Below are 24,347 nucleotides of genomic sequence, written 5' to 3' on the forward strand. Positions count from 1 at the left end.
CATCCAATTTTGATTGAACTGTTACCAATGTAAACATGTCATTATAATGAAATTAAGTAGTAGCAAGAATTGTGGTATGAAGTCCTAGCCAGATCTCAGTGACATTAAGATAATGGGTAGAAGTGCAGTATCGATCTTATGTGACTAATAGGATGCTTAATAAAGGGAGAGAGACTTACACATGGAAGAACTGAAAATAAAAAAAATATTAATAGCAAACCTGAAGTGCTGCTTCAGTGCATGCTTGAAATATCACAAGATGTTAGAAAAGCTCATTTACAAATATATATTCCTTTCACAGTTATGAAGTATGAGAATCTAGGGTAGTATATCTGCTATTGGCACACAGAACATTGAAACAATGTAAATAAGACAACTGTATCAGGGGAGTAATACACATGTCTGAACATACAGGAAAATGTAATTCTGTTTAAAGAGCAAAATGTTTTTTCTTTCAGGCTTACTTGACAGCATAAATCATGTGCTTATGTCCCTCAATTTTTCCATTTGTGATTTGGAGCTAATATTGCTGTGACATTTAAAAGGACTGTTCTGAGAAGACAGTCATAAAGATAAGGGGGAATTCAGCTATCAGAGCGCTGATTACCATCTTAATTATGTATTTCTCCTCATTACATCTGATAGGATATGAAAGTTTGTTGTTTATTTTCTGTCTGTAAAAGCTATGCCCAGTTCAAATTCAGATTTCTGCCCTGAAAATAACTCTGGGAGAGATGTTTCCAACCTCCACATCCAGCAAGCGAGAGGTGAGGGGACCCTTACCTATTCATAAATACCAGCAAATGCTGCTCCAGGTTTCAAAATGCCGAGTATGACCCAGCTGCAAGTCACTCAGTCACAGCAAGAAAATAACTGTGCTCAGAGGAAGCCATCAAAGACTTCCAAAAGAAACCTGCTCTGAGATGAAAGAGAAAATTATTATGGTAATCAACTTTGCTAAGAGAAAATGAAAGCTGTTTTCTCTTTGGGAAAATTTCCAGTGTTAAAGAAAGGGGGGGAGAAGGTGGGGAGGGAACACGATAAGGCTCACACGTTCAATTGATTTTTCACATCTAACAAAAATAGCCCCAGCCTGTTCCTATTGTCTTGCAGCTTCTGGCTTCACCACCCTCATTGTGCATTTCCTCATGGCTGAGAAGCACAGTTGCCCAGTTTCCTCTCCTTCATTTCCTAACAAGATCTGTGATGAACTGTAGGAAAAGCCAGCAGCACTTCAAAACAATGCCTTTCAAGCTTCACTGGGGCCATCCGAACACCCAGACTAGTGTCTCATAGCAGAGCAAAGTCACTTTAAGCAAGCACCAGTACAGGTAGCTGGGTCTGGTCCTGAATCAGGACCCCATGGCTTGCATACTGGGGTTCCCCCCCCCTTTTTTTTTTTAAATTCTTGGAGCATGATTGCATTTAAAGCTTGCTCATTAGGTGACAGGAGAAACTTCCTGCACCCAAGGCCAAAAGATCTTAATCTTGGGGAAAGAATGTGCACAAATTTGTGAACATCGTATATTTGAAAGGTCTCCTTCACCTCTGTGTATTTAACAGCAAGTGTTAACTCTCAAAGGAATCATTCCTCTCGACATGGAAGCAGGTTTCCGATATAGGCCAAAGTATGGGGGGATGTTCCTCCTTATTCCTTCACTGGTCCTGGGGCTGTTTAAGCTAAAATACCTAATTGATCTGGTGTGACAGTATTGGTCACATGGTGAACCTGCCCAGCCCTTGTGGAAATAGAAGTCAAATATCATAGATATTTGAATAGAAATCGAAATATCATTCCCAAGAGTGGTATTTCCTGCATACAGAAGTTAAGCCAAACACCATAAGATAATTGAAAAAAAAAATAATCCTATGAGTATTTTGGAGTTTATTAAACCCTCTTTAGCCAGATTTCACTCTGTCTTTCATCCCATCCCTAGGAAATCACAGAACACTTTTCTATAGAGAATTTGCAGTATTTTACATCTATGCTCAGCTTTGTCCAGCATGGATTCAAAATGCAAACTCCTTCTCACATCCTGTTACACTTCTTTCTTCTTTAAAAAAAAAATTGTTTTTCATAGAGGAGTTCCATTTATGCAGAAATTATTTCAGATGTTTCAAATAAAATCATCTGAGGGAAAGCTTTACTCTTTCAGTTGGTGTTCTGTTGTTATTCTTTACTATTTGTCAATACCTTAACTGTTCCACTGGATAAAATCAGCTTGAACAAAATTATCCTGTAGGTGAAACAAAATTAACTCTTGGTGAGAGATATTGGATAAGAAGGCCAGATAGCTATGGGCCAATCTCAAGGCTATTGTGAAGCCCCTGCTCCAGTATTTCATCAAAAAGTGGCCCTTCAAGAGCAAACTGCTGGCACTGAGATGCAGGTGAGCCTTGCAAACAGATGAAGAAAAAAGCTGTTTGGGAATAATCAGCAAAAGGGAAGAGCACCTGTGAAAGCATCCTCAGTACAAAAATATTTTCCCAGCCCCATTCCTCCCTCGGCAATCAGTGTGCTTCCTGGACAAGGGACTTGTTAGCCCTGGAAACCCAGCCAAATAGATAAGCTGCACTTTGGTTCACCTTATTTGCTGCCAGATCTTCAGTCTCAAAAACACTTAGTGCTCAACAATTCTTAATCCAAATGTCAGCCTTCTCTCCTCCCATCAAATATTTCACACAGCTTTGAGTGAGGAAAACCTTTGCAGGCATTTTCAGAGCTGCTCACAGCCCTCACCGCAGAGCTTTCCTGCTCCTGGGCTTCACTGCGGGCCCTCAAACCTTGAAATATTTATGCTGACTTTGAAACAGGGATTTAAACACACAACAAGCCTCTAAAAAAAAATTGAGAGGATGAATAAATGCTTTTTGTGTTTTAAATATCAAAATGGGAGAAAGGATAGTGTAAGGTAATGACCACTCCATGAATTATCCGTGACTTCAGGCAACACCTCACACAAAGTTCATTTGAGTACCTGGAACCCACAAGCTTAACATGATCTTAAAACTGCTGATAGGCTCTATTCAGAGTATTTTTCTACTATAGCTTGACCTAATTTCTCCAACAGAAAACCTTATTTGACCAGAAAGAACATAAAATAAGCTTACTTCAAATGCTGCTTCTAATGCTCTGGCATGGGTTTTAACAGCTTTCTAATATTTTTGTTCAACATCATAGCATGTAATCATTCTCTCTATATCAAGTCCCTTGAATTTATAATTCCAAAGTAAAGCTGTAATTAGAGAAAAAAATGCATTAATTAGATAACAACAGAGAAAAAAACAACAGAGCAATTGTTATACCTACCTCATCAGCTATACGATTGTTTGAAACGTGCAATACTTCATTGAGCTGAATAAATAACAATACTGATCAATTCCTATTGATTAGATGGGAGAAAAAAGATGACATTAAATAAATAGCAGGTCAGTTCCTACTGCATAAAAAGCAAACTGTTCTGACAAGGCAAGACATTTTCTTTGGAGTTTGTCAAAGCCTAGTTAAAGAAGGAAGCAAATGTGTTAAATAGGCAATCCTGTTGAATTTGGGAGATGCGGATACCAGAACAAAGATCAGGTGTTCAGGTGAATAGGACCTCTGGTTAAGTGCATGGAGAGATAGTGCTTCCAGAGAAGTAAATCCAGCATGACCTTTTCCTAATCACCTCTTTCTTGGACTAAGTTATGCATTTGTTGTCCTTAAGAACCTCTAAATTGTTACAGATGTTTTTCATTACTATGGTAACTGTTTTGAGAGGAGCTGATGATACAACCATAGACAACCACCACTAGACAAACTAAATCAGTCATTGCTTTATTAGTTTTATCGGCTCTTCATACACACAGAGCTAAAATAGAAAAACTGAGAATCTGCTTGCTTCCCATCTTGAGGCAGTTTGCACCTCGAGTTGGATAGGCTGTGTCTAATATGAGTGACTGGGCTTTATATCCCACCAAAAGTGGTCACATCAACTGTCTAAAAATACTGAGTCCTCCAATAGATTGCAATTTATTTAGTTTTCTTGCTACATCTTACTCCTCAGGCATGCCAGGGTAAGCCTAAATAGGGCTATGCTTGAGATTCCCAGCTAACTCTGCCTGAGCTGAGCAAAGCACTGGAAGCAGCTTTTGTGCAGAAAAAGTCCACATCTGGATATGTGCACAGCTGCTGCATTTTGGCACCTAATTCTTATGCCTCCATCAGGCTTAAGAAACAAATTCAGGAAGCTCTGGAGTGAGCTTCAGGGAAGACATCCCTTTTCATGCTCTTACATCTTGGCAATTACAAAGCTCTCTTTGGAGATCAGAAATGTGGCTTAAAAATTTCTTAGACCACCAGAAGATCTGAACAACTTACTCCCAGTATCTCCAAAATGCCTTCAAGTAAGAGTTACCACAATCACCCTTCATGTTTTCTCAAGACGAGACTCTAGCCCTCTGTGCTCTGAAAGACAGAGGGGCAAAAAGCCCTGTCCTCAGGAGAGACAGGCAGCTGCTGGCCTTCCTCACAGCCCTGAGAGGACACCCTGGAAACAAGAATGATTCCAGATCTTTAAACAAAGCCTCAAACAATTGTTTTTCCCAAGGATTACCCTCTGTAATGTTACTGTAATATTCTGCATCAGAACCAAAAGTCAGGCAGGCTGACATCTGAGTGTTCACTTACTTTTATTCTCCACTTTTCCTTCTTTCCTTGCATTAATGTTTAAGGATAATTCTGCAGTTCTTAGACAGGATACCTTCTGATATCTTACAGAGTACCAACAGTCTGTGGACTAAACTCTGTGAAACACCTCAAATAAGATTCCCTACTCTGATGTATACCGATTCCCCATGAGATGCCCTGTCGTAGGCATGTTTGTTTCTCTCTCTGGGACCTAAAAGTCAAGCACTGCAGTGCCTGAAGGCATTTAGGCTACTTTTTTCTCTAGCTCCACAACCATCACAAAAGATTTCTCAGTCCAAAAACCATGCCAGTATTACTTACTTCTACCTCCACCAGGAGCACCAGAACTTTCTCAGGCGTATTTTGAGAAGCTTATGTACTTCTCACTTGATAACAGTTTTATGATGTTCTGAAATACTATAAATGCATTAGGGAACCACACTACTGATACTCTCCTTGCTAGCAGCTCATTTTTTGACATCCTATGACCATTCATGAGACTTCTGCACTTCCTTTTTGAGATATAATTGAGAATTTTGGGTAGAGACAGGCTGTCTGCCATTCTTCTGCAGGTTAAATAAAGCCAAAACAGACACGCAGACTGTTGTGAAGGCTCACACAGCTGCAGTTATGCTTCATATCAACAAAGAGGTTTTACCAACCAGTTTTCAGTTCAGATCTGCTGCAGATCCCTGTGATTACCAGCGCCACCTCCTGGTACAGAAACATATGAGGTCCAGCCATGCAGGAATGGTAAGGTGAAGAAACGCAAAATATCCCAATCCTTACTTCCTGATCAATTTTTATGGTACTCTGCAGCCCTTTATATGCAGTTGTTTATTTTACAGATAATCAAAAAGTTAATTATTCTTGTAGCTGTAATCGAATGAAGGGAGAGGGAAGCTAAATCAAGAGGTTACTATGAATTCTTCTCTCCAGGGTATCTGTAAGGAAGCTAAACCCAAAACTCATACCTCTTTACCAAACCAGCTGAAGCCAGACAAGAGAAAGCTTGGGAGTTTAAAGTTTTATTCGGAAATATCTGCTATTCATTGCAGGACTGAGGAAATTCTTTTTGCAGCATTTGTGAGCCTTGGATACAAACCCCAAGATTTTGATTGAAAGTTCGAAACTAGGGGTTTTCCAGGTCCCCACAGCTCAGTTTATCCAGATAAGTGAAAAGGAGAGAGGCAAAGCTTAGGACACAGCTGCTGGGAGGAGGCAGAAGAGCAGGACTTTGTTCAGGGCTTTGCCAATTACCTTTTTCAAAGTGACCAAAGCTGTGACATTTCTTTCTGGAGCAAGTAAGGGGTTGTCCTCAGCTAATGTCTACTTGAGCATCCTTATTGCCCTCAAGCAAAACCCCTCCAGCAGTTATACCTGAGCTCTCTCCCCCCTACTCTCCCATGGGCACTGCTCTCCACCTGAGCTGGGTCATACTTTTGCCAGCGTGTTTACAAGAAAACAACTCCCAAAAATGCAGGTGGGGAGGAAAACTGACATATATCTAATGAAAGTAAACGATCTCAGAAGCTGAAGCACAGGATCTATTTTTAAAGCGATACCTTCCCATCTGTTCTCTGGCCATCTCATGCAGAGCCTCTCAGCAAGAGAAATCAACAGCCTCAGGTCTGAAAAAGCAGCAGTTCTCTCCCTGTTCTCTCATATCAAATGCATTTTTGCTAGTGCTGGGGTACCAAAAGGGCCTAAACGGCAGCAGAGCAGGCAGCCATTGGCTCCAGGAGAGGGCAGTGAAACACGGCTTAATTTGGCCAGGAAAGGGCAAATACACCTTGACCTGCTCAGCAACGCCCGCTTAATCAATCTAGATGTTGACCGTGTTGGCATAAACCTGGGCAGATTCAACAGGAGTGGCCGTGAGTGGGGTTTCACGTGTCGCAGGCTCTGTAAATTGATTTAGGTCACTATTTCCTGGGGAAAAAAGTATGCAACCACTCATTCACTTTCTGTCCACAAAGAGGAAAAAGTGTCATTAGGAGGCGGTGTTCGCTTGCACTTAGGTTAATAGGTCTCATTTGTTCTGCCACTTTGGAAGGAGGCAGAATCAGTGGAAGAACTTGTAATTCTCCTTTATAATTAAGACAATGTGCCGTGCCGACCCTCAATCATATTTTTGGATGCTGCAGTGTCCATGACACATCTTGAAGAGACCGCAGCTGTGATTAAACGTTTTTGATAACCCATAAATATAACATTAGTTGCCTTGGTTAGGTTTCTGATAACATCATTCATTTCAGATCATTCAATTAGTGCAGACAAAGGGGCTCTTTCCAGGAGACATAATGTCATTGTCTCTAGAAAGGAACGTACTTTCCAATGACTGTTTATCACTCTGTAATTACAGTGCTGTAGCAGCTATGCTCTATATTACAAGGAGTCCTTTTTTGTGCCCAAGGATCCAGCAGTTCTTTGTTTTAATTTATTTTCCTCTTAAATACCTCCTGCTATTTAAGCAATAATTCCCTGTAAATCAATTGTTAGCAGTAGTTAATGACTGGTTAGTTAATTAATAGCTGAAAGCAAAGCTGAGGGTGCTCAGTTCTCTAACAAACCAGCTGACATTAACTGTGGGATTATTGCTAACACACCCTGGAACCAATGACTTCTTGCAGCGATGGGGTAGCCTATGTATGATTTAAGGAAGGGACAGGCTGGGTTGCAATAGGTGGTGGCGGTAGGAAAAACAGTCACCAAGCAGTAGGTTAAGCCACATGCCCCTAAAAAGGCAGCAGGGTAACACTATTGGCACAACATGTCTGGATTGTAGGGTCTGGGGCCCATAGCGGCTGTTGATTTTGGGGAGATGCTAGCAGGGTCTAGCAGAACCCCAGCTACTGAAATCAGGAGCTGTACCCTTGAGCGCAACACAACAAGAAAGCCTTGGGTTTTTGCCCATGTCCGGATCTGATTATGCAGACTATTTAAGGGGTGTCTGTGTTCTGCTGGAAAGCTGCATTAAGATGTTTTTAATGCAACAGTCTGCTCTGCTGCTCTCTCCCAGGGACAGATTCTCAGATAATCTCTTTCACAACATTCTCAATTAATATTTATATAAGCCTGTTTTGTCTCTTATCTTCCACAAAATAAGGTTTGGAGTGATGCTGCCATGGAGAAAGAAGGAGAGTCTAAAGCAGGCAGTAATTGATGTTCATAAAGAGAGCATGTGTAATGGACCAGCTGGCTTATTATGAACTAAAATACTGCAGTATCTTCAATACAGAGAATGGTAACAGAGAATAAATGTTGACATTTTCATGGTGAGCAATGCAAGACCATCAAATCAAACAATTTCTGGCATATTGTCAAAGCAACATTAAAATGGAAACTCGAGCAATAAGGACATTTTTACATTATTTCTTTTTATCCCTAAGTAGAAATGTGTGGCTGTGAGAAACTCATGGCATGAGTTCCCACACTGACATGGAGCCAGAGGTTCCCAACAGGCACTGTCTGACTTGTCTTAAGGGGAAGAAAACAAACTAAGAAACTCAAAACCAAACAGCAAGGAGCCTCCTTGCATGACTGTGCCAGCTCTTCGCACCCTGACATTAAGTGTTGAATCAAGATAATTTCTGCTTGTTATCCTCTCCACAACCAAAGAGAACAACTGCTCACTGTATCATTCACAGCCCTCACCTCTAAACTGGACATCTGCTGCCATGTTACTCTCTTAGCATTTGCTTTTCTGAAACAAACCCAATTCTCTCAGCATCTCCTCACAGTTTGTGCTTTCTGGTGCCCTACGTTCTGACTTTTCTCTGGATTTTCTCCACTTTGTCTTCACCTGCAGGAAAAGGTGGCACTCTGGCACACTGCATGTGGTACCACAGGTGAAGCCAAGAAAGGAAAATAACTGTGGGCAGTGCCTCAAGGATGATGCTCTTGTTCTTATAATCCAGGACATTGAATTCATTGTTCCCTGCAATATTCAAATCTTTCACAAACATGCTGCTGCCTGGTTATTCCACCTCACCTTCTCCCCCACCTCCAAAGTGTCTATGTCTCTCTTTTCCAGGCACAGTACTTTGGACTGTTCCTGATGGAATTTCATTTAAACATTTGGGAGTCATTTCTCCAGGCTGTGAAGATTGTTTCAAATTCAGATCCTGACCTTCTAGGACTCACAGCACCTCCTAATTGTATCATCCACAGGCTGGATTTGTTTGCTTGTTGTTCAGTTGTCAATAAAAACTACTTAATAGAACCGGGTACAAGACAAACCGTCTTGTATGACCTACTCGAAATACCCTCCCTGACAGTGATCCAGCACTAGCTATTGCTGCAGAGCTATTTTTCAACAGGCTACGCACCTACCCCATCGTAATTATATCTATAGCATATTCTTTAGCCTGTCATATATGTCAAAAAGTGTTACTAAAAATCAAGCACTATTGCATTTGCTGCTTTCTCTTTATTCGCTAGACATGCTACAGTGACAAAGAAGGAAATTAGATTGATTTGACATCAACTGTTCTTGACAAGCCTATGTTTTTCTTTTCTCTTCCTCCTCCCTTCCCCCCCCACTCCCCCCCAGCCCTCTTCACCATATCAGCTGGCTACTTGCAAATTGATTGTTTAATGATTTGTTCCTGAATCTTTTAAGGACCTAAGTTAGATCGACAGGTCTGCAATTCCCTGGGTCCTTCTCTTCCCCTCTTTAAAATATAATATACTGTGTTTGCCCTTCTCTTGTCTGCAGGGACCTCCTCTCTCCTCTGTGAGTTCTTAAAGATAATCACTAATGGCTTAGTGATTGCTTCAGCCAGTGCCTTAAGTACTCTGGGGTGAATTCCATCAGACCCTGCTGACTAGAGTACATCCATCTTATCTAAATATTTTTTAATCTATTCCACTCTCCATCCAGTCTGTACTTCCGCCTCCACGTAAAAATTAAGTTTAAACAACTAGTAGTGTCCCCTGGTGACTGATACACATCTTAACCCAAAGCAATTAAAAAGTCTTCAATTTATCCTTTAATATTGACTAATGTTTAGATTTCCAATCTCCATGTTGCAGTTCTAAAACACCAAGCCCATTAACCCCTACTCACTGTCTGTTATACTGAGACACCATTATTAAAGACATCTTCAAGGCTGAGGATGGAACAGAAAGAGGAAAAACAACTAAAACACTGTGTTTTTTCATTCAGAACTTCATCATTTACCCACAGACCTGTGCTGATCCCAACAACTTCTTTCCATTTCTCCTCAAGGTGTTCTTAATGTAACTAGCACCTTCATACCTGAGTGTGCACCTGCAGCAGTGTCCATGCGCCAAGCACTCCCCATAATGAACAACTACGGTACTTTGAATCTGGGAAACTGCTAGGGCTGTTGTCTAAATGTGCCCTGAATTACAAGACACCAAGTTAATGTGTTGCTTGTTGTGTGAGGGTCTTTTTGTTTTGTTTTTTAAAACAAAACGTCAAGATCCGCCAAAAGTCGTGGTGGGCTTTCCATGTACTGTATGGAGATGCACTTCCTTTGCTCTCTCATCTGCCTAGTGCTGCAGAACCCAGTGAGAAGGTAACACAGGTTTCCACTTGTGATAGCTTTATAGAACAATTTTTGCTGCTGTCTTTAATAACGTCCTTTTTTTGTGCTCACCTTTCTCCTCAGTAGTTCACAATCATTACAGAGCTGAGTGACAGGGCTTGCATACCAAAGTTCTTGCAGGATGTCCATATGGTCAACATTCTCAGGTTTGTTTTCATTATCAGCTTGAGTGTTTTCTGCTAGGATAAAAGATATTTCATAACAAGAACTACTTTCTAGCAGTCTATAGGCTTAAGCTTTCAAATTAAGAGCACTTGAGCCAAATGAGTTTGCTGAAAGCTAGCAAGGAGCAAGAGAAAGCTGGAGAACCAGTGAAGAGACTCTCCTGTTTTCCCTGTCTCATCCACATGTCCGAATCTCGCAATGCACGCTTTCCCTTTGACCCTGCTAAACATGGATCAACAAGCAGTGATGGCTTGAAACTGTGCTCACAACTCTCATGAGAATTTACCCACAGTAACCCTGATATTTGCAACTCATCTGCAAGCATCCTCTTTCATCTGGTGCCAGATACAAACAGTACGTTAGGGTATGAGTTAGGATAGTGTACAGGGTTGCTCATTTCCTTGCCTTCTCTATGTCTAGAAAAATAGTTGAGGTTTGTCCTCAAGGCCTTCTATTTCTTAGTTTCAAATGTGCGGTTAAGGTTTTAAACTTAAAGTCCAGCTATGCTGAGGTCTGAATTTCGGTGTAGCACTACCAGCACTTGCCACATATCTCTGAATCAAGGCAGCCCAATAAAATCTCTGATAAAGCTTTTGATGGCTCCTAATAAGCATTTTCATTTGAAGTGGTCTGTCTCTGGAAATGCACATTTGAAGGGCATTGGTAAAACAAAAATGTAATCCTTCTTCCAAAAAGCTTTTTCTCTACAGAAAAATGACATTAACATTTGAAATGAGAGCTGGTTTGAGAATTTTCTAACTACTTTTTTTCATCAGAGAAGTATGAAAATTCAAACCCAACCCTTTTTGCAGCAACGTGTTGGTTTTCATGAAACTCTCACGGGCAGCATTGCTGAGGTCAAGAACAGAAATTACACGAAATTCAAGAAAGGAAGAGGTACACCACAGAGCTGGTAGTTTTCAGTTGGAAGGACATTCACCCAAGACACAAGATACTCCCATTTTCACTTACAATTATCCCCATCCTGTATGAATACAATGATCATTAGTCCTGCCTTCTGTCAGACGGAAGATTTTCAAAATCCCTGCAGTCGACTAACTCACTGCCACTGAAATCAAAATAGATTGGAAATTCTCATGTCTGGGATACTGATCTATGGAAAACTAAACTTCTGAGCAATATTTCAAAGAATTAACTACCAGATACAGGTTTCCCATTACTCCTCAGACTTACTTTCTCATTTCCTTCTGGGTCTGGAAATAGCACTGTTGGGTTCCTCAGCTGGGACAGTTGGCTGACATCTGTTCTCTGCTGCTTGCATGGAACAATTACTGTGTTCATCTATGTTTTCTGAATTTGGAAAAATCATATAAAAGGAGTCATTTCCATCTCATGAATCTTCTATTCCTCATCTGATATGCAAACATAAATGCTGCTTAAATGGCCTTTTTCTCTGAGCTTTACTGCCATCCTCCTTTCTTACTCCATCCCTACTTTTTCAGAAATTTTACTTTGAAGGACCCTCATCAGTCTAACAATGTTAATTTCTTTAGATTGAAGAATCTGCCCAACCTACACTCAGGTTATTATCTCTGGATTTTGAATTTTTATAATCTATTTGAGGATGACTGCATTTTCATGCCTAATTTTAAACTCCTACTTGTAATTTTGTCTTCTGTTATAAAACCCCCTTCATAACTCCTTGAGTGAGATGATGATAAACAATGTGCTCTCTCCCATTGCCATCCTCCTCAAAGTTCAGTAACTCAGCAAGCCAACTTCAGCAGTACACTTGAACTTGTGAATTTTCCAGTTCTCAAAGCACTGAAGGAGCCAAGACTATAAATTAGTTTAAGAATCCCTTGATAACGACCTATGAAACTGACAGGTTGGTCAAATGTTGAGTCAGTTTAGAAGCATTCATGCTTTTTTGCTTGCCCATAATAGCAGTGAACCTTTGAATCAAGGTTTTCACAATAAGTATCAGTAATAAAATCAAGTAAATCTCACCAGAATGAGGAATTTCTCATTGTTTATTAATGTCTTTAGAGACTGCTATTTGCGCTTGTTTCTGGGAAAGCAGGGTTACCCCTGGAGCTTTGCTCCCTACCAGAGACACCCTAGACAGATCCCTTATCTTCTCTACATGAATTTGCTCATCAGCAGGAGGGTAAAACTTCACTATTGCAATTGTCATGGGTAAATCACAGCACTGCTTTAGTGATATTTAATGTTACACTTCCAGTCCTTAGAAACAGTAAGTTTTCCAGTAGAATAAATTCCCTACCACTGCATGAAGGTTTCAGAGCTTCCCACAGAGCTGCTCAATAACTGTTTGAAGAAAAAAAAATAAAAGGAGGAGCACTCATTGCTATTTTTATGGGAGGGAAGAAGGTATAGCCCTTGGATCAAGCAGCTGTCCATGGCATCCAATTATTTGTTTTCATTGCACAAAAGAAAAAAAAAGATAAAAAAGAGTAAAAGAAAATTAGTTACATTGATTCACACATTGATTGCTGGCTGGGGTTTCATTTCGGGTTGCCCCTGGGACTGCAGCATCAGCAGGAGCGGTTACTTAGTCATGAGCATACTACACAGCAAGTAACCAGATCGCTCCACAGGAGGAACACTGCTTTTTATCTGATGTCTTGGTTGTGTGAGGAGGAAACCCAGCTCCCTCTAATCACAGGCTGCCACAGCAGGGGACACATAACTCACTCCTACAGCAAACGAGCTACTACAGCCTTTATTATACGGTTCCTAAAAATGAAAAGAGCCTGTAGATCTTTGCAGTGTGATCTTGGAAATTAATATTATTCAAGCCACAATTTGAGCAGATCACCTTAACACTGCTTCTTAGTTTGTTTGAAACCTGGACATTTTTTACTGTATCATGAAAGAATATCTATAATAGCCTCCTTATGACAAAATGCATACTACAGTATGGTCGCATGTTAAAGCTGCAATCACACTGAGCTTCCCCTTGTGCCAGAAGCCCTGTGATGGAGGGACAGTGCCCTTTCCCAAGCAGTAGCTATACAAAACCATAATAAAAAAATGCAGTTTAATAAGTTGTTGGGAGGAAAGGGACAGTTCTGGGTCAAACCAGAAGAAAACATTAGAGCAGGCCAGAAAACCACAGTTATTTCTCATGCTGGTTGCTGTTCTCAGCCAGAAAATAGCACTAAACAATCTCTCCTCATTTAAAAATTATTTCCCTGACAGTGAGCTTGCTACTATTTGTAAAACATACTATAATTAGCACTGATACAGAAAAGTAGCAATTGTCAGAACGTAGTCTCTCAAACTAATCATCAATAATTACAGTCACACCTGAGAAAAACCTGAATTCCTATGCAAAAGGGAATTTCCATATGTTTGATCAAAATTACTTTAAAATACAAATTCTAACACAAAGACACATTTTTCCCAACACGTTAATTTTGACTGAAACAAAATGTTTCAGTTGTGTATGTTGAGGCAAACCAAAACATGTCACTTTGGCTACCTTCAAAGTGAAATCATATTTCTGCATGGCCTAACAGAGCCTTCCCGAGTTGTGGTTTCCATTTTCTCTGCACTCTTTAGCACCATGTATTTCCTACAGTGCAGCTTAAGGTTTCATATAAGGAAACGTATGGCAGGTTAGTTCTCACCAGGAGGCTGCCTAGGCTCCCCAGAAAACAAGGGCACTCAGAGGACTGCAGAATACACCTAAACCAGCCTGCTATGTGCACCATTTTTTGTCAAGATGAGCAGGTACAGCACAGTTCGGGGGCTGCAGTAGAGGGAAATTGGGCACACAACGTGCATCACTCAGAAAGCATTTTGGGGGTGGTACAGGTCAGTGTTGAACTCACTCAAAATACAGTATTTTGTTTCTGTGCTACAAACATAAAGATTTCAGTCTGTGCTAACCCTATGGCAAATGAAAGATTTTCTTTACATTTTCCTTTCCGGAAAAACAAAACTCTTCCTTCCTAAAAGTTTGATCGTGCAAGAAATACATTTCGACATGAAATTCCTAACCAATAGTATTTACAATGACAGCAAATAAAGCAAATGACAGGACTGTGAGAGCCTAGCAACTGCTACTCAGCTGTATTCAGTATTCAGTAACAGATTAGCATTTTTTCATAATCAGAACCATAACATCAAGCACAAGAGGGCTAAACCGATTGCAGACAGTAGAGTGACATGGTACCAGCTCAGCCCCTTACACAGCCTCTTCTTTACAAAATTAAGATTTTGTACTTTTTATTTGCCTTCAGGTGAACATCTTTCCCTTGAAATATTCACACTCCTGAAGATCCTCTGTGGCTCTCCCAGACATCCCCAGTGACATCCCGTTCCCCCAGATCTGCACTGGTCTTATTGAATATCTCGCAGGTGGTGTCCCGAGGCTAAATAACACCATTATCTTTCCTAAGGTAACCTCTACCCTGGAGTCTGAAGCTGTATTTTTCCACTTTACGAGCTGCACACAGTGCATTGCCTACAGCAGCTTGTTTGAACATCCTGTCCCCTGGGACAGAGATACTCTGTGTGTCACCCCACTCATTTCTCCTCCTCTTCACTCCTCTGAGCAGAGCCAAGGGACAGCCACAGCAAAGCAGGGGGCTGTAGTGTAGGCATAGCACCACTGTGCCTTGGCACTGCATTATTCTCCAAATTGAAAGGAAAATAAGCGGGAGTAGTACAGCATATCTTAATCTTCCCCACTGGTAGTGACAGCTTTACTCAATTTTAGTCAGCTATCAAGTAATCAGTATGAATTTAACAGCAGAAGGAAGGACTGCGCCAGAATCCAATAAAGCAGTGGGCACTGGAGGTTTCAGAGAGTCACTGCATGTCTCCCTCTCTTCATTATTCCCCCAGGTTCTCCACTGCTGCCATCAGAGAGCATCTCTGGGCAGCTCCAGTCTACCAGGAAACCAGCTCTTCCTGCCACACCTATCACCAGGTTTCAGAAAATGCTTGAAACTTCCCAGCCTTCTCCATGGGATGGTTATGCCCACATGCATGCCTGTCATTATCTGCTCTGAAGAACCTAATTGGAAGGCTTGAATCTGTTATTAACTCCCAGCAAGTCCCTCTTGCACCTTTAAACAAGAGCGGCGCTTGCACTTGGTCAGCACTCCTGATCCCTCCTGTGCTCTACCACCTGCGATGGACATGCCAGGATATATGGTTTCTTTGGAAGGCCAAACGCAATTTCTCCTTTATGTGTCTCAGAGGAAAGGAGCAGCCTAAGAAACACTTCACTCTGTGTTCGCACTTCTCAAAAAATTACTAGCTGCTTTCAAAAGACTTCGTCTCAAGGGTCATCTCAATAGCAGCCTCCACATATGGAGAGACTGGATACTGTTGGCTGCAATAAGGTGGGGCTTTTTATTAAAGCACAGGACCTCCCTGGTCATAAAGACTGGCTTTCAGCCCCTGATTCTGTGTTGGGCACATCATTCAAGCCAGAAGGGTATTTACAAACACAAACATGTCATTAGGGCATGAATTAGGACAGCTCTCATGAAATTTCTGACTTCAGCTGTGTTTTGCCACTGCCATTAAATTGTCACATATGGGCTGTAATCTGTCGTAATTCCATCTAACTGCACATACAAGGCAAGCACTTAATGGTTCCTTCATAAATCCCGACAGCCAAGCAGCAAGCAGGCTATGGACACAGAGTCTGCTAATTAAGTTGAGTGCAAACCTTCTTGTTACAACACTAATAAATAGCTATTTCCCTGGGAACAGGACTGAAAGCACACAATGGAAAAAGTCCACGGAAGGCTAGAGAGGACATCTACAGGAGAGCAAGCACAAGGCAGATGTTATGGCTGTGATGTCTTCCCTGACACAGCACAATCCTCCCTATGTTAACTCTGGTTAGAAAATAGCTTTAGCTGGATTATGGTCAAATTTACCCTGAAGGGATGGAAAACTCCTCTGAAAAATATGAAGAGGATGCAAACAGCCTCTGACTGTGGATCATTACAAAACCACCCTGATCCAAAACCCTAATTTTTATTTCTTTTTCCCAACTGTTATTTGCCTCCTCCTACCTGAAACACCCCCACCCCTCGGCAACTCCTTCTGGAAGCTCTCTGCAACATCTCAAGAAATTCAAATGCCTGCTCCTAGAGGAAAATAGTTTCTAATTAAACATACCGTGTGGGTGTGAATGAAGCTGGGCCCACTCCTTGCCTCGCTGATGTCAACAGAAAGATGTTTTTCTTTTTACCATGAGCATCAGCAGAGGCAGGAGCTATGGGGTATTGCTCCTAGATGGGGTTTTGAAAGAAACAGAGGTTCACTGGTACCAAAACTAACACAGCTATTCTTTAGATTTGGTGAAAGAGCCTGAAGTTTTTCCTAAGCTTCAGACCTAAGGTCCAGGCTTGACTGGGAGGACATGTGTTAGAGGGCCAGGAGAGCCTTGCCTGGAGGTCAGGGCTTGCTCAACGAGCAACAGCTAGCCAAGAAGATCAACTGTTTGTGTAAATGTTAGCTACCTATGGGTTCACTCTGGATGTCGGCATCAGAGCAAAGAAACTTAAAAACCTTCTTCTGCACCACATCAGAGAGCAGTTTTGTGGGTTTTGAATCAAATTTAAATATTCAGGGGATGCTACATAACATTTTTGTGGGGAAAAATGGGATATTTTGCAGACTGAAAATCTACCTAAATAATTTTCAGTTATATTCATTTGTTAATCTGAGGACTAAGTTCAAAAAGGAAGTCCTCTATTTCCTCATTTTTCTCTATTATAATCCTTCCACAGAAACATAAACCACTGTAAATGCAGACAAACAGACACAAATCTTGCCAACACCACAACATAACAGAAAGGTGAAGATAGAGCACGTTTTCCTTTTATCTAGGTGGCAATCCCCCCAGGCCAGAGTAGTTGTCGATGGTGCTCAAGCTCCCGATTTGATCTCCACCTCCCCATTTCCTCCCTCATCTTCTTTCGCACCACTAATACAGCTCTCTGCAACACTTGAGCAGTGCAACAGCGTTTTGACCAGTGACTTATGTCTGAGGGTAACACCTCAGAAATCACCGATTTGGAAACCTGGAAGGGAAAAAATAACAAGGTGAAAGTTGCCTGACACTGCTAGGAACCAGGTAGCTTGTTCATTTGAGATAATTTAGCTTTACAACAGCACGATGGAACCTGGTGGTACTAGAAGAGACGTTCTGCCTCTACTCCAGATAAACCAACTGCACTGCATGCAAGAAAAGCTGGGTGTGCTGAGGGATTTTGGCACCTCATACTCCATTTATATTTTCAGTTATGAACACTCTAGGGTTTTTTGCAGCAGTAGCTGGTAAAGTTCAGGCCTGTGTGAAATAAGAAATGAGATATTTATTATATTTCTGTAACACAAAATTATATTTTCCTTGCAGAGCTACTTAGGCTACCAGAAAAAAAGAAAATCAGTAGCTGATCTCCAGAGGTCTGCCCAGCCCTATATGCTCATCAAGGTTCATATTCCTGCACCTAACAATATATATTCCTTCAGAGCTTAGCTTGTCTCAGATGGCAAGAAGTGATCTGGTTTTTCATTTTGATGAGGCTAGCACTTCTCAAAGTTCACCTATGAATAATCTTGGCAGGGAGACGTGCATCTAGCTGATTCAGAAGACACATTTGTGTCAAAATCCATCTCTCCTGATTCTCAGTGAAGTCCTTCGATATGCTGTGGTACTTCACAAGATTGAAATAAATGCATTTCATAGCTCTCGTATCCCCCAGCTCCCACCCTCTCTATAACTGCATTTCCATCCTTTTTTTTTTTCCACAAAAATACCTGAGGCTGCTTTTGTTTTTCTCAACACAAGACTCAAGGTCATTTGAAGACTTCTTTCTTGGACTTGTTTCCCCACAAGCCATAACTCATCAGCATGGCAGCAGCTCCTCTGCACAAGAGGGGCTCCAGGGCCTTTCACATGCTGAGTTTCCCAGCGGAAGAGAGTGGTACCAAGGCAGTATTTTCTTGCAATAATTATGCCTTTTTTTCCCCTCAAATGCAAACCTTGTTGCACTGGTTGCTCTGATTTCAGGCTCGGCTGGGCTTTTGGAAAAAGATGTGTGTTTCCCTCTGTCTGTAATGGACACCATGGCTACATTTTTGAATTATCACAGGATATGCATAGGCACTTTAAAAAATTCTGCAAATGAGAGACTAATCACCTTCAGGAACACCACTGGAACTGTGGCTCCAGCTGTTTTAACTTCCTACTTAGACCCCTGGAGGAGTGATTAAAGCTGAAGTCTGAAGTGATTTAGATGCAAGGCTTGAGGGTATTCCCTACCCCCACTGCCATCCTAGCAAACACTATTTTTCTCACAGGAAAGGCAGCAGACCTAGCTGCATGACCATCCTTTAGCCACCCTGGTTCACAGTCCTGATGTGAGGCAAATGGCAATCAATAGTTTCATACTACATTGGCGGTGCCCAAAATGTAGGTATGTTTTCTTCCCACACCCCTGGGAAAGGGTTAGAGTAGAGAAACTACAGAGGGAAGCCCTTCTTCTTTCTAGCCCCTGTGTAACATGAGGGCCCTTCCAGAAGAGGTGTCAGAAGAAAAGCATCCTTTAACCCTTGGGTTCTCAGCACCCTCTAGCACGGCTGTCAGTATGCTGAACCAAATTACCTCCACTCACGTGGCTGAACTGCACAGTATGTAATGTTTATGACATTAATGCTTTTTACTAGAGCAAGTTGAAGGATGCAAGTGGAATAGGATACATTTTTTACTACAAGAACTCCTTTTTTTCCATATGTAAGGGTGAGACTCATGCACAGCTAGAAATGCTACAATGATGTACGAGAAAGGGACAATGCTATTGATAGTAAAAAAGTTTTATGTTAACCGAGCAGCATTATTCCACAGACTTATTTAAAACTGAACCAGTTTCATCTGGCTTAAAGAATTCTGTGATACTATGTTTCTGTATCATGCCAGGAAAGATTTGCTGCGCCCCTGGGATAGGAGCTGGACTCCTGTGGATGTCATGGAGGAAGGGAGGAAGGCAGAGTAACAAGTATAACAGGACAAACAAGAGAAAGAAAAAGAAGAGAGGCATTCTCCAGCTCTTGCTCTTTTTGGTTTTTGTTTTGTTTTAAACTAGATTTGGATTTTACTTACATAAAAATATGGAACAAGTCTTGCTTCATCTCAGATATCTGTGGCTCTGACACAGCAAAATAGCTGGGCTTTGTGTATTTGCTGTGTTCAGTCAGTATAGGACATAACGAGTACTAGAAAACCCATGCATGAACTTGGGGGTCCGGAGGTTAAAATACCAGATTAATCTGACCAGCTCAAACATTTCAAATAGTCACTAGGGTTGCTGAATTCTTACTCAGCTTAAACTTCAAGGGTTCAATTACTGGCTTGCCACGCTAACACCAGCATTTTAGGGTTACATGTGTGCTGCATGAAAAAGAGTTCCCCACCCTGCTCCCATGTGTTTGAGCTGCTCCCAAATGTGAGATGCAATCTGGCATGCTGATCTGAGAGGACAAATTTCCCCTGAGCTACTCTTCAGTAGCAAAGAGTATTTTTTTTTCCCTGAAAACAATTTTATTTCCTAAAAAGACATGGAGGTCTGGGGCTGGGGTATTTTGGAGCCTGAGTAACACAGATTCCCCTGCAATAGCATCCAGGCCCCCTGGGAAGATATGAAGATGCAGACTTGTTGTCAGTGCTAGCCCCAAAACAAGCACACAAAGTGTTTGTGAAGAACATGAGGTTTCTTTGGTCCTGCAGTGAATTTAAAGTGGAAGAAGGATTTGGGGGAAGGAAAGAAATTACAAAATGAGGGCAGCTTGTCAGTTGAGAGAGCTCTACCTTGAGTGGCCTCAGATAAGCCTGGTTTCCTGAAAGCAAAGGAGGATGTAAAGACACAGAGGATGTAAGGAACCAGCAAAGGATTAGGGGTTAGTTCTGGTCCCCGTTTTGGTATCCCAAGAAAACACAGGAGATACTTCACCGGGACTCAGTGCCATGCCCCTGGTTTCTCATGCTAGCAGAAGTCTTATCACGACATGCGAAATTTTAATCTGATAAAATAGCCCAAATATTATAGTGGTGATTTGATCTAAAATAGCATAAACCAGAGAAAACCCACTCATGAATCAGTTAATTTTTCTCTACCCACAGCCTCTTTTTCTTCACTGCCCTGGTTTTCCCAGAGGATGCAGCACACACACAGAATTGTATGTCCTTGTCATTGTACCCCTTGTACCAGGTGTTAGTACTGAATGACTACCCTCATCAGCCCACATAGCTTCCCGATGCAAAACTGCTGCGTCATGTGCCCCCACCCCCTTAAACTTTCTGGGACTGAAACTTTTCATCGTTTTCCACTGAAATGCATCACTGAAATGACGAAAAATTCATCATTTTCCACTGAAACGCAACTCTGGCAGAGATTTCCTCTTTCAGCATTAGCCCTTCCCAGTTCGTAGCTTCCTGCACTCTCTTTTCCACCCTCTCTCTATGGGAAAAAAATAAGGCAAACAACTTACACAGAAGTTTAGCCGTTGAGTAAAATTTCACAGCTTGCTACAGGTTTCACAGAATGACTCAAAGAGCACATTAATTTGCTTTTCAGATTTTCTAGGTTTAAAAAAGAAGCGTCTGGCAAGTCCTACAATCCTTCTACAGAGCCTTGCTGGTTATGTTCCTCTCCTCGGCTAGAAACCCACCACCTCCTCCAACTTAATTTAGATTTTACCTCTGACAGAGCAACGCAAGATGCACCACAGCTTTCTCAAGTGGCTGCGCAGTGGTCCCCATGAACAGCAGCACAAAGCGAAATCTCCAGCGCCCAAGGAGGTTGTGGTACAAGCTCTGTGCAGCATCAGATGGAGATGTCCTCGCTCCGTTGCAGACCCCTTGGGTTTCTCAATTTCCTGTGTTTGATCAAAGGACCAGCACGGCTTTGCTTTAGCTCAGGCTGCCCTGCCAAAACTAGATTAAGCAAAAACTCCTCCAGTTTTGAAATTAGCTTCATTTTACTTTAGAGAGAGAAGAGGGGCAGAAAAGCCAGCCTGCGAGTCTCTGAAAAACTCTGATTAAATATAACCTGCTCCATAATGATTTGTTGCCATCTTTGACAAAGATGATCTGGTGCTTGCAACTTCCACTGAATTTTATTCCTATTGTAGCTGAACTTGGGGGAAGTGACAGGGGAAGGATAATAATATATCTTGGGGCTGAGAGAAAGCTGTTTTTCAAGTGAGACAGAAGCAATGAGTGTTTTGAACACCTCAGACTTCAGTGAAATCCAATTTTCTGTCACAGGTTTTGCACTGAAGCAAGAATGCTCATGGAAGTCAAAGCCCAGGATGCTAAGTGGTGTCTATAAGCTGCATAGGAGATGAATGCTTTCTGTGCCTTGCAAATGTACCCTTCAGTCTGCAGCAGGAGCGAGCAGTGAGCATTAGCCATTGGTGTGAGGCTTTGTACTCAGAGGACTTTGCAGAGGATCCAAATTGCAGCTCACAGTTCCCTGTGAAGGCTGAAGAAAACGGCTGTGAATTCCCAAGCTCGAGTGGCTCAAGGATAACGCATGCCTTCAGGAGAAAGTAGAGCATCTCTGCTGAGGGAACAGCTTATAAAGGCAGGCTTGGCCTTCAGCTGATAAAGTTCTGGCCAGCAAATTCCTGCATTTAACCCTTGGAGAGTCCCTTGTGCCACATCTGCTCAGAAGCTTCAGTTGATCCTGAGAGAGGCACAGGCAAGAGCCAGGGGGTGGATGGAGGCAGCCAATGTTGATGGGTTACAAACTCGAATTGTTTGGGATGAGACAGCAGCCTGCAATCTGTTGACCAAATTTGTCCTGGAAAAAAACACGGTAATAACAGCAGTCGTTTTAAAAGGATAAAGGCAAATCCCAGCACTGAGGCTGGTGGTATCCCAGAATTCTTTGCAGCTTAATCACAACAGTGCAGTCAAACATGAGGGTAGTTCTTAAGGGGTGTGTAATGAACATGCTGGCCTTGCAATACAGCAAACCCACAGCTATTTATTGTTTCCTCACTGTTCTATGGGAGTAAGACCACAGCAGCAGCAGCAAGACGCTGCCACCCCTGCCTCTCAAGTCTGACACCCTGAAAGCATTAATGAAAGAACTCCCATTGCCTTCACATTGAGGGCAGCTCCTTAAAGCAGAGGTCTTGCTCCTTGGACTGAAATATTTCATTAGCTTCAGCTGAACTAGATATAGCTAAGCCCTTGGATTGTATCCAGAAGTAACATGCATTTTACCTCCTGCCCAAATCACTAGTATAAACGAATTAGAGATACACTTTAAGCATGCAATAAACCACTCCTGGCTTAAATTTATGCAGTCTTAATAGCAGTGCATTTAGACTAAACTCGTAAGTGAGATAAACACAGTTAGAAAATAAGGCTTTTGCTCTCCTGGAAACAAAATATATTCTTTTGTCACTACTAAATAATGAGAACATTAGTACGAAACATCAGGAAACATTAAATAAGACATGAGCAAAGGATTTAGTAAAAAGGATATGTAATGGCAAATACAGGGGACAAGAATTTGGGATTAGCCATGCCACACCAGAGACCAGTACGTTCCCCTGGTTATCATTTCTGCCTCCCCACCTCAGGAGTAGGAACCATGCACAAGCACAAAACTGTTTCTTAAAATAGGGTCAGTGACCTGAATGCAGGAGATGCTGGAGCTTGAAGCTTTGTTTTATTAATCAGTTTTCATGCATTTAGTTGAGGATTAACATAGGCTGCCAGCTTTATCAGTATTAATTTAGAGCACCTTGAGGTATTGAGGACAGAGCTGTCTGCTGCTCATGTAATATCAGCATGTCACCCCCACTCCCTGCCTGCTAAGGATTAAGAAACCATTAGGCCAGAATGAACACTTCAGATATGCACTGCTCATTACAGCTTTCCAGTCACATTGGAGGGGAAAGGAAAACATGCCAAAAGCAGAACTTGCAGGTTACTTGGCAGCCAGAGGACACTGGGACTGGGGGGCCGAGCAGCAAGCCCTATGCATGTGTTCAACCTCATAACAGCCCATTACTGTAAGAATCTTTAAACAGCAAGGCTAAAAAATAGCTGAGAAAGCTTAGTTATGGCACAGACTCACAAAGCATCTGTGCAGCTCACTTCACCATGGTGCACCTACCTTCTGGCTGGCTAACTGCCTCATGCCAAACCAAATCAGCCAACCTGAATGTGCATTCACTTACTTTCTGTCCTGCTGGTAGTTGTGATGGATTTTTTTTGCCATGGAAAAGGTTTCTGTATTGTAACAACCTGCATAGACCCTAAAAGCCATCTTAGGGACAGAAGGCACCATGGGACAGTTTGACTACAGGCTGAAATAGTCAGCTGCAGCTGTAACAACATACCAATTAACACCTCCCTAGTTGAGGAATTAATGCTTCTCTACTTCAGAAGGATACCTGAGCATAGATCTGCTGGAAGAGCTGAACATTTCCTCTCATGATCTAAATCCAAGGAAGGCTGATTCAGCAACCACCACCTGCGTTTGCAATCATTTCCTCCCGTCTGAACCCAGGCAGCAGGTCAGACATTAGCAAAACATCTGCAGGAAACCTCTGGGAGCATTTGAACAGCTCATCTATCTGTGTACCATAACTACCTAGTCTCAGCGTAAAGCACCGGTCTCCCCCTGTGCTTGTTACGTGTGCCAGAAATATGGTCAGGTGTCTTCAAGCAGGAGGGCTGGAAGCTGTGATCAGATCAGAGGGACAGTTTGGGCTCTGGGGTGACTGAGCACCCACAGAGGCCTCTTTCTGTCAGAGCGCATGGCAGACCTGGAAGAGTGACTGTTCTCTTGTGTTTGTTTCTAGTATGGTTAGCATTTCCTCTGGGATGTAATTATGAGATGAGAACAACTTAAATCCGAAGGTAGGTGCACCTACTGTGCAGCAACATTGACACTTTA

At 42.0% G+C, this 24,347-nt stretch overlaps 1 long non-coding RNA gene across 1 annotated transcript; it reads right to left on the reverse strand.

Annotated features, from left to right (window-relative positions):
- Positions 1 to 3,109: 3,109 nt before the first annotated feature.
- Positions 3,110 to 24,282, reverse strand: LOC130603903 (uncharacterized). Its single transcript, XR_008973319.1, has 3 exons — positions 23,562 to 24,282; positions 11,605 to 11,721; positions 3,110 to 3,236 (listed from the first exon to the last, which is right to left on the reverse strand). It is a non-coding gene; the product is annotated as an uncharacterized LOC130603903 (long non-coding RNA).
- Between the last annotated feature and the right edge of the window lie 65 nt (positions 24,283 to 24,347).

Source organism: Pezoporus wallicus, unplaced genomic scaffold, assembly GCF_028554395.1.
Source record: "Pezoporus wallicus isolate ANWC-B61680 ecotype Strahan unplaced genomic scaffold, APGP_CSIRO_Pwel_v1 contig_6999, whole genome shotgun sequence".
Classification (NCBI taxonomy): domain Eukaryota; kingdom Metazoa; phylum Chordata; class Aves; order Psittaciformes; family Psittacidae; genus Pezoporus; species Pezoporus wallicus.